Genomic DNA, 9,888 nt, shown 5'->3' with positions numbered 1-9,888 from the left:
CTAAATAGCTCTGGCTGGTTTACCTATTAAAAAGAAATATCTATGCAAGTAAAAAATAAATAAATAAACCCATAAAAATTTGCAAAGCAAACCAGAAAGAATGGCAACTAGGAGTAAATTCAGCAATAGCACAGAACTCACGCTTCTTAACTATGTCCCAATCCTCATGACTGAGAGGATACTCAGGGAAATTTATGTTGGCTAGATAATTCTGGGAGTTGAAATCCTCCTCCTCCTCCTCCTCCTCCTCCTCCTCCTCCTCCTCTTCCTCCTCCTCCAACTCCAACTCCTCTTCTTCCTCCTCCTCCTCCTCTTCTTCCTCCTCCTCCTCCTCTTCTTCCTCCTCCTCCTCCTCCACCTCTTATTCTCCTCCTCCTCCTCCTCCTCCTCCAACTCCTCCTCTTCCTCCTCTTCTTCCTCTTCCCCCTCCTCCTCCTTCCTCCCCCTCCTCCTCCTCCTCTTCTTCTTCTCCTTCTTCTTCTTCCTCTTCTTCTTCTTCTTCCTCTTCTTCCATATCCATCATCGGACATTGGCGATCATATTTGAGATCCTATTTTTATCAACAACTTCATGAAAATGTCCAGACATCTTAAATTTTAGAAGACTGCCAAACAGTGCTATAGACAACTGTGCGTGATTTGTGAGACAGACAGATGGCGATGGAAACAGATGGTAACTCATACCTTGGTTTTTCATGCATGAAATGGAACTTCATCGTGGAGACATAGATCCCTATTTCTATTTTTTTTAGTAAAAGTACTTTCTAATAATAAAAATTTGTGGCAGCTGTTGCATTGTCATGAAACATGAGGGCTCCAGACCAAAGAGGGGTATTTTTTTCCCCTTGTCATGATTCTTTTCCATCGTTGTGTCAGTTATTGTACTAGTACAATAATATATAGCTGTGTCCTCCACTTTCAAATCATTCATTTGGAGGTAGAAGTTGGAACTGTCCTTGGAGGCTGTAAACCTTCCTTGTATTGTGGGAGAATAAACACTGTACTTTGGGATACGATGATGTACCAACCATTTCAGTGGGTATCCGGGCTTCTTCAACAACCATTGCATATAATGATTGTAAATATCAAACCCAGTAATGGAGCATTTGAGTTGGAGTGATTCTCCTTGATTCTTGATTACTGGACTTGACTGGGTGAGAGTAATCTGAGAAAGGGCCCCTGAAAGAAAGAGAAATGGTCATCGAGGGATGGAAATGAATTATTTTATAAGGGAAAAAAACCTATTGTAAATAAAGATCAAGACTGTTTTTCTGATCTCTTCAGATCATCATTGAGAATGAGCTGTGCTATAAAACCAGAAGAAGACACCAGCAATAGAATACCTTTCAAAATTGGGAGAATGAAAATTAGAGGCAGCCAGTTCATGGTATCTTTTCTTTGCTCTTATTATCTCTTTGAAAAAAATCTCTCTTTTTTAGAGCAGACAATAGGTCAGGAGGGAATGAAGCTGCAGCGGAGGGAGAAATTAATATATGATGAAGTGGTTTGCATATGTTTTCCCTTGTAAGAGATTTAAATTTCTTACTGCCTCACAATATAAGAAGATGGAACACACCTTCATTCAATGTTTAGATCTATATGGCTGGACCATTAACAGACGACTAGTTTACGAGCTGAGGTGGTGCAGTGGTTAGAGTGCAGTATTGCAGGCTACTTCTGCGGACTGCTGGCTGATTGCAATTTGGCAGCTTGAATCTCACCAGGCTCAAGGTTGACTCAGCTTTCCATCCTTCCAAGGTGGGTAAAATGAGGACCCAGGTTGTTGGGGGCAATAGTCTGACTTTGTAAACCACTTATGGTGAGCAGAGCACTGTAAAGCACTGTGAAGCGGTATATAACTCTAAGTTCTATTGCTATCACAAACAATTCCCTCAACACTGTCAAACTATTCACTAAGTCTGCATTACTATTAATCTTCTCCTTGTCCCTAACATCCATCTCCTCCCACTTATGACTGTATGACTGTAACTTTGTTGCTTGTATCCTTACGATTTATATTGATTGTTTCCTAGTATGATTTGATTGCTTATTTGTACCCTATGACTATCTTTAAGTGTTATAGCTTATAATTCTTGACAAATGTACCTTTTTTACATACACTGAGAGCATATGCACCAAAGATGAATTCTTTGTGTGTCCAATCACGCTTGGCCAATAAAGAATTCTATTCTATTCTATTCCATTTCATTCCATTCCATTCCATTCCATTCTTCTCTTCTCTTCTCTTCTCTTCTCTTCTCTTCTCTTCTCTTCTCTTCTCTTCTCTTCTCTGCTCTGCTCTGCTCTGCTCTGCTCTACTCTACTCTACTCTATTCTAGTGTGATTATATGAACAGAAGTATGTAGGCCTATGGTGGAAGAACATAATAAAGGATTATGTTAAAGTTGCACCTCTTCAAACTAAAGAGTTTTACTAAAAGGCTGAAGTTTTCATCTGATATCAATTTAGCCACTCTATATCCCTGTGGAAGTGAGCCTTATCTTACAAAATCGTACGTCTTTCGACATAATTTTTTTTTTAAAAAAAAAACCTACATTCCTGTGGATTCATTAGTGAATGATTCAATAAAACAAGCTTAAAACAGTTAGGACTTAATGCAATGTTGAAAGATGTCCATGTGTCTTTATATGAAATGGTATAAATCACAGATCAACATTGAGAAGAAACAAAGATTTATCTTGCTATGTAGCAATGGAATGTGATACTTTCAGATAGCTTTATTGAGCAAGTTTATCATCTATTTTCCAAACTCCTACTTTGTGAAGATCAACCTTTTTGGGAAGAGTCTCTCCTATTCCAGATATCTTTTTTATTTTTATATTATAGCTGGCAGCATTCCAAGTATCATGTAGAATTAAATCAGAGTCCAAGACAAAACAATCCTTAAAGTTCCAATTTAATAAACCAGACATCTTAGCACATCTGCGTAATCCCAATTCTGGAAATGACATCAGAATTCCACCCAGTTAAAAATTCATGAACTTTTCCCCGCACCCACAATCCATCACATGGTCCAATCTTCTTCTTCCACTCTGGCGTCTCCACCCAGCTGCTTCCAGTCAGGTGTAAAAATGCAGAGACAAAAGACGACCTTGACTTCTAGAAAAGAATGAAAACAATACATTCCACAATCCTACTCCTGTCTATTCTCCCTTCCCATCAACTATACTAAAGAAACAGCATAATGAAATAAGAGAAAGTGTGGCAGGCCAAAAATCCTAACAGGAATATAATTGCAGGCCTGACACTTAGAGGATGCATTCTCACCTGTATTTAGATAATGAATTGCAACCGTTACAGACATCAGACACTGTATCAATCTTTTTTAGGAATCCCTCTGTGCTGTCCTCGAATGGATAATGCCAAATGAGGAAACTAAAATCTCAAACATCTGAATATGTTGAATGAGTAAGCAATCAATGTCTTTTTGCTCTGAGGCCACTGTTTCTAGACAGTTGCTTCATGTGGTAAACCGATGTTTCCTTCTCTATTTTTGTTGTCTCTTTGTGGTTTCTCCTATTTTTGGATTCTGAACATTTTTCTGAAGAACAGCATGGTAGAACACGAGCTCCACCTCCAGGAACATCCAACAATGGTTTAGAGAAGGAAAGAGTTTTTGCATGAGTTAAGGTCAGACTTTCATCACTGTGTATCTCAGCAGAGTAATAGATACTTGTGTCTTCTTCCTTCAGATTGTTCATCTGTAGATAGAATTGACAATTGCTTTTTTTGTTTATTCACAAACCTTTTGAATACAGTGCATTGTCAGGTTATATCATTTACAGAAGGGAAGTAAAGAAGAAAAGGAATTTTTTTTACATATACTGGTAACAATAATAGTAATATAACAGAGTAAGGTAAAGGTTCCCTCGCAAATATGGGCTTGTCGTTCCTGACTCTAGTGGGTGCTACTCATCTCCATTTGAAAGCTGAAGAGCCAGCACTGTCCAAAGATGTCTCTGTGGTCATGTGGCCAGCATAACTAAATGCCGAAGGTTCACGGAATGCTGTTACCTTCCCACCAAAGGTGGTCCCTATTTTTCTACTTGCATTTTTACATGCTTTCAAACTGCTAGGTTGGCAGAAGAATATAACAGAGTAGTTTTAGCTAAATTTCTCTTTATATTGTCTTCTTTATACTTCTGTTGATTATATTGTCATATTTATAATTATGCATCATCTTTATATTTAATTCATACATAGCAGTGATATTTCTTTGTCTAATTTCTACCTCTTGTCTCTAACCACTCATAAAATTGGTTTTTTGAAGGCAGAGAATCTCCCTTGAATGACTATAGCAATAGCAATAGCAGTTAGACTTATATACCGCTTCATAGGGCTTTCAGCCCTCTCTAAGCGGTTTACAGAGTCTACGGTTTACTAGAGCAGTGTTTCCCAAAGTGTGGTATGCGTACCCCCAGGGGTACGGGAAGAGTTTGGTGGGGGTACGTGTTGCACCGGAGTTTGGTGGGGATCACGTGGGAATATCCACTGCACCGTACTTAGCTGCGCCCACAGAACAAGGAAAAAAATAGGCGCGTATTGCAGTTTTTACATGGGAACTGGGGCCATCGTACATCGTATCGCAACTCATTATGGAAAAAAAGGAACAGACTATTGGACGTGGAACCGCATCTCAGATTAAAATTAACAACCAGGGAACCAAATTATGATGATCTGTCATCTCAACATAAACAATTTCATCCTTCTCATTGAATCAAATAAATGTTCTTTATAATATAACTTTCGTTTATTTTGCGTGTGTACCAAAAAAATAAAAAATAAATATATTTTGATTTTTATTAAAGCATATGTTTTTTATGAGGGGTACTCAGAGTTACGAAAATTATAGAAGGGGTACACATATGTGAAAAGTTTGGGAAACACTGTACTAGAGAATACTGGTTGCTTGTAACTGAATAATAGTAAACCAATAATTCCAGACCTTTCCCTGGAAACTGCCTGATCCAAAGCATGCCATGGCTGTTTAGGTCAAATCCTGATACAGAACAGATAATCCTGATCTCCTGGTCTTTTTAATTTAACAGATTAACAGAGTTGGAAGTGACCTTGCAGGTAATCTAGTCCAACCCTCTCCCAAGCAGAACACCCTACATCATTTCTGACAAATGGCAGTCCAATCTCTTCTTGAAAGCCTCCAGTGATGAAGCTCTCATAGCTTCTGAAAGCAACTTCTGTTCCATTGGTTGATTGTTTTCACTGTCAGGAAATTTCTCCTTATTTCCAGGTTGAACCTCTCCTTGGTCAGTTTCCATCGATTATTCCTTGTCTGGCCTTCAGGTGCTTTGGAAAATAGGTTGACCACCTCCTCTCTGTGGCAACCCTTCAAATATTGGAACACTGCTACCATGTGTCCCCTGGTCCTTCTCTTCCCTAGACTAGCCATGCCCAGTTCCTGTAAGCATTCTTCATATGTTTTAGTCTCCAGTTCCCTAATCATCCTGGTTGCACTTTTTCTAGAGTCTCAACAACTTTTTTTATAGTGTGGTGACCAAAACTGGAAGCAGTATTCTATGTGTGATCTTACTAGGGCTTTATAGAGTAGTACCTCTCTTGATCTTGATTGTATCCCTATATTAATGCAATTGAGGATTGCATTAGCTTTTTTGGCTGCTGCCGCACACTGCTGTCTCATATTTAGCTGTTTGTCCACTAAGACTCCAAGATCCCTCTCACAGTTACTGCCATTAAGCCTGGTTTTACCCAGTATTTATGTGTACTTTGGATTTTTCTTACCTATGTGTATGACTTACTTTAATTTACATTGAATTTCATTATGCTAGATCAGGCCCAATGTTCAAATCTGTCAACATGTTAAGATAAGAAGAGTGTCAGCGTTCCAAATACCATGTAGAATTAAATCAGAGTCGAAGGCAAAACTATGCTTAAAGTTCCAATTTAATAAAGCAGGCATGTTGGCATAGTGTTGTGGGGAATCAAACTCTGGAAGTTACATCAGAATTCCACCCAGTTAAAAGTTTATGATCTTGTCCCCACACCCACAATCCAACACATGGTCCAATCTCCTTCTTCCATGCTGGCGTCCATGCCCAGCTTCTTCTGGTCAGGTGTACTGGTGTGGAGACAAAGGATGACCTTGGCTTCTAGCAAAGAATGAAAAACAATACATTCCAAAATCCTACTCCTTCTAATCCCCCCTCCCATTGACTATACTTAAAGAAACAGCATAATGAAATAAGAGAAAGTGTGGCAGGCCAACATTCTAAAAGGAATATAAATGCAGGCCTGACAAAGAGATTAGAAAAATATTACAAGGTAATATTAGGATGATCATTATGCTGTATTTGAGCCAAAGCCTCCTGATGAATGGAAGGGCTAATAAATCTTTGATGAATATTATACTGATGGAAGCCCTTTTTCTGAGAGGTCTAAAAATAAAGGTGGTTGTTGTTGATGTTTATGTTTATTGGTCTTGTATGCCGCCCACTCCTGAAGGACTCCGGGCGGCTTACAATAAACAAGGGAAGGGGATAAATAAACAAAACAACACTTTAAAATACACAACATTCACTGTTACCATGGGGCTAAATATTTCAAAAGCCCCCCGGCCTGCTGGAGCAGCCAGGACTTAGTGGATTTCTGGAAGGCCGGGAGGGTAGTAAGGGTCCGGATCTCCATGGGTAGGTCGTTCCAAAGGGTGGAGCTGCAACAGAGAAGGCTCTCCCCCGGGGAGTCGCCAGCCGACATTGGCTGGCAGATGGAATCTGGAGAAGACCTAACCTGTGAGATCTAATCGGTCTATGGGAGGTAATCGGAGGAGGTTATAATAAAGGTTTCCCCTTCCAGTGGTGTCTGACTCTAGGGAATAGTGCTCATATCTGTTCTTTTAATGAAAGGAGCCAGTGTTTTTCCATGATCATGTGGCCGGCATGATTATAATCCAAGGTGCACAGGATGCTGTTAGTTCCCATTGAAGTGGTACCTATTTATCTACTTGCATTTTCATGCTTTTGAACTGCTAGATGGGCTAGAGCTGGGGCAAGGAATGGAAGCTCACCCCAGTTAATGCAGTGGTCCCCAACCCCCGGTCCGCGGACCGGTGCCGGGCCGTGGAGTACCTGGCACCGGGCCGCGCAGCGGCCGGGGGACATGAACAGCTGCCCAAAGGTCTGCGCGTGCGCTGGTGGAATCCCCGGGCGCTGCTGGTACCGCTGCCACCGCCGCCCCCTGCGAAACCCAAGAGCAGCTCTTCTCCTGCGAGGCGGCTGGCTGAACAGCTGCCACCGCCGCGCGCCTTCCTGCCTCAGCCGCTCCGTCGCTTCCAAGGAACGGCGTCAGCGGCGGCAGCTTTACTTCTGAGGCGCTGCACACTTCCCCAATAGTCGTCACAGCCCAGGTAAGAGAACGGGAACTTCCCGCCTGGCTTCCAGCCCGCACCGAAAGGGGGCCGTTGGGGTTTTTTGTGGAGCTCGGAAAGACGCACGTCAGCTGTGTGCTTCCGCCTCCTCAGGGCCACTTTTGCCCAAGCGCCCGAGGCAGCCAACCCTGGTAAGCAGGTGGTGGTTAACTGGCGCCTTTGCTGCAGGTTTTTCTGGAAGGGGCCACTGCCGCTGTCCGGAGGTGATCTTGAGCTGCTCGCTCTCTCTATGCGGGGCTGGTGGGGCTGTGACACTCGGAGGTGGCGCGTGTGGGAGTGAGAGGCGCGGGGACTGGCTTTCTCCGGACCGGCTTTCTCCAGGGGGGGGGAGGCGAAGGACCAGGCTGCAGCGCAAAGGCTCCTGGGCCGTGCGCAAAAGCTCCTGGGCCATGCGCAAAGGCTCCAGGGAAGAGAGCCCCGCGCGCCCCTGCGCGCGCTCAGCGGGCCACGGTAAAATTATCAAAGGCTGACTGGTCCGCGGCGATAAAAAGGTTGGGGACCACTGAGTTAATGTACAGCGCAGCTGTAATAGTCACTAATGAACTAGGCATTAAAATCAAAGTACCTAGTCACACAACGGAAAAAGCATCAAAGCCAAAGTGGAAAATCTGTTTAGAACAAAAAGTCAACAAATTAAGGGCAGATGCTAGTAACTTAAAGAACATGCTTGAGCAAGCAAAAGGCATTCGACTCATTGCCACATAGTTGGATCATAAAATGCTTAGAAACAACTGGCATTAGCAAAAATATTACATCCTTTACTGAAAAGGCGATGAAACAATGGAGAACTGAGTTGGCAGTAGGGAATGAGAACTACAGAATGGTTAATATCAAGCAAGAAATTTTCCAGGGTGATTCACTTTCACCTCTTCTCTTCATCATCACCATGATCCCACTATCAGTACTCTTAAAAAAATGAAATTAGGCTACCAAACAGCCAAAGAAGCTGAAAAACTTTTCACATTTATTATATATGGATGATTTGAAACTATATGGAAAGTCAGAAATAGAAATCCAATCACTGACAAACAGTCCGAGTATTCAGCACCGTGCAGTTTGGCATGGAAAAATGTGCCACTGTAGCCATAAAAATGGGCAAAATCACTACATGTGAGGGAATTGAAATGCCCAATGGCCAACTAATTAAATGCAGTGGAAATGAAGCCTACAAATACTTAGGCATTCTAGATAATTCTGAGATTGAAATCCTCCTCTTCCTCCTCCTCCTCTTCCTCCTCCTCCAACTCCTCTTCTTCCTCCTCCTCCTCCTCCTCCTCCTCTTCCTCTTCCTCTTCCTCTTCCTCTTCCTCCTCTTCTTCTTCTTCTTCTTCTTCTTCTTCTTCTTCTTCTTCTTCTTCTTCTTCTTCTTTTTCTTCTTCTTCTTCCATCTCCATCATCGGACATTGGTGATCATATTGGGCAGTGGTCCCCAACCCCCGGTCCGCGGACCGGTGCCGGGCCGTGGAGTACCTGGCACCGGGCCGCGCAGCGGCCGGGGGACATGAACAGCTGCCCAAAGGTCTGCGCGTGCGCTGGTGGAATCCCCGGGCGCTGCTGGTACCGCCGCCACCGCCGCCCCCTGCGAAACCCAAGAGCAGCTCTTCTCCTGCGAGGCGGCTGGCTGAACAGCTGCCACCTCCGCGCGCCTTCCTGCCTCAGCCGCTCCGTCGCTTCCAAGGAACGGCGTCAGCGGCGGCAGCTTTACTTCTGAGGCGCTGCACACTTCCCCAATAGTCGTCACAGCCCAGGTAAGAGAACGGGAACTTCCCGCCTGGCTTCCAGCCCGCACCGAAAGGGGGCCGTTGGGGTTTTTTGTGGAGCTCGGAAAGACGCACGTCAGCTGTGCGCTTCCGCCTCCTCAGGGCCACTTTTGCCCAAGCGCCCGAGGCAGCCAACCCTGGTAAGCAGGTGGTGGTTAACTGGCGCCTTTGCTGCAGGTTTTTCTGGAAGGGGCCACTGCCGCTGTCCGGAGGTGATCTTGAGCTGCTCGCTCTCTCTATGCGGGGCTGGTGGGGCTGTGACACTCGGAGGTGGCGCGTGTGGGAGTGAGAGGCGCGGGGACTGGCTTTCTCCGGACCGGCTTTCTCCAGGGGGGGGGAGGCGAAGGACCAGGCTGCAGCGCAAAGGCTCCTGGGCCGTGCGCAAAAGCTCCTGGGCCATGCGCAAAGGCTCCAGGGAAGAGAGCCCCGCGCGCCCCTGCGCGCGCTCAGCGGGCCACGGTAAAATTATCAAAGGCTGACTGGTCCGCGGCGATAAAAAGGTTGGGGACCACTGATATTGGGGATCCTATATTTATCAACAGTCACTGCTTTTACTTCCTTCAAGGAGTTGATGGAAGAGGCCAAAAGAAAAATGGAATTTTGGGCCTGGTTGTGTTTTGGTTAAGTTTTGAGTGACTTTTCTTGGCTCAGGTTGACAGTTACTTTTTAAAGAAATTGTTGTGTCCTGCCAGTGGCCAGTGGAACTGGC

This window comes from Thamnophis sirtalis, unplaced genomic scaffold, assembly GCF_051295495.1.
Source record: "Thamnophis sirtalis isolate CommonGarterSnake01/CBP01778 unplaced genomic scaffold, rThaSir2_p1.2 scaffold_4, whole genome shotgun sequence".
Lineage (NCBI taxonomy): Eukaryota > Metazoa > Chordata > Lepidosauria > Squamata > Natricidae > Thamnophis > Thamnophis sirtalis.
This window is presented reverse-complemented; position numbering follows the sequence as displayed.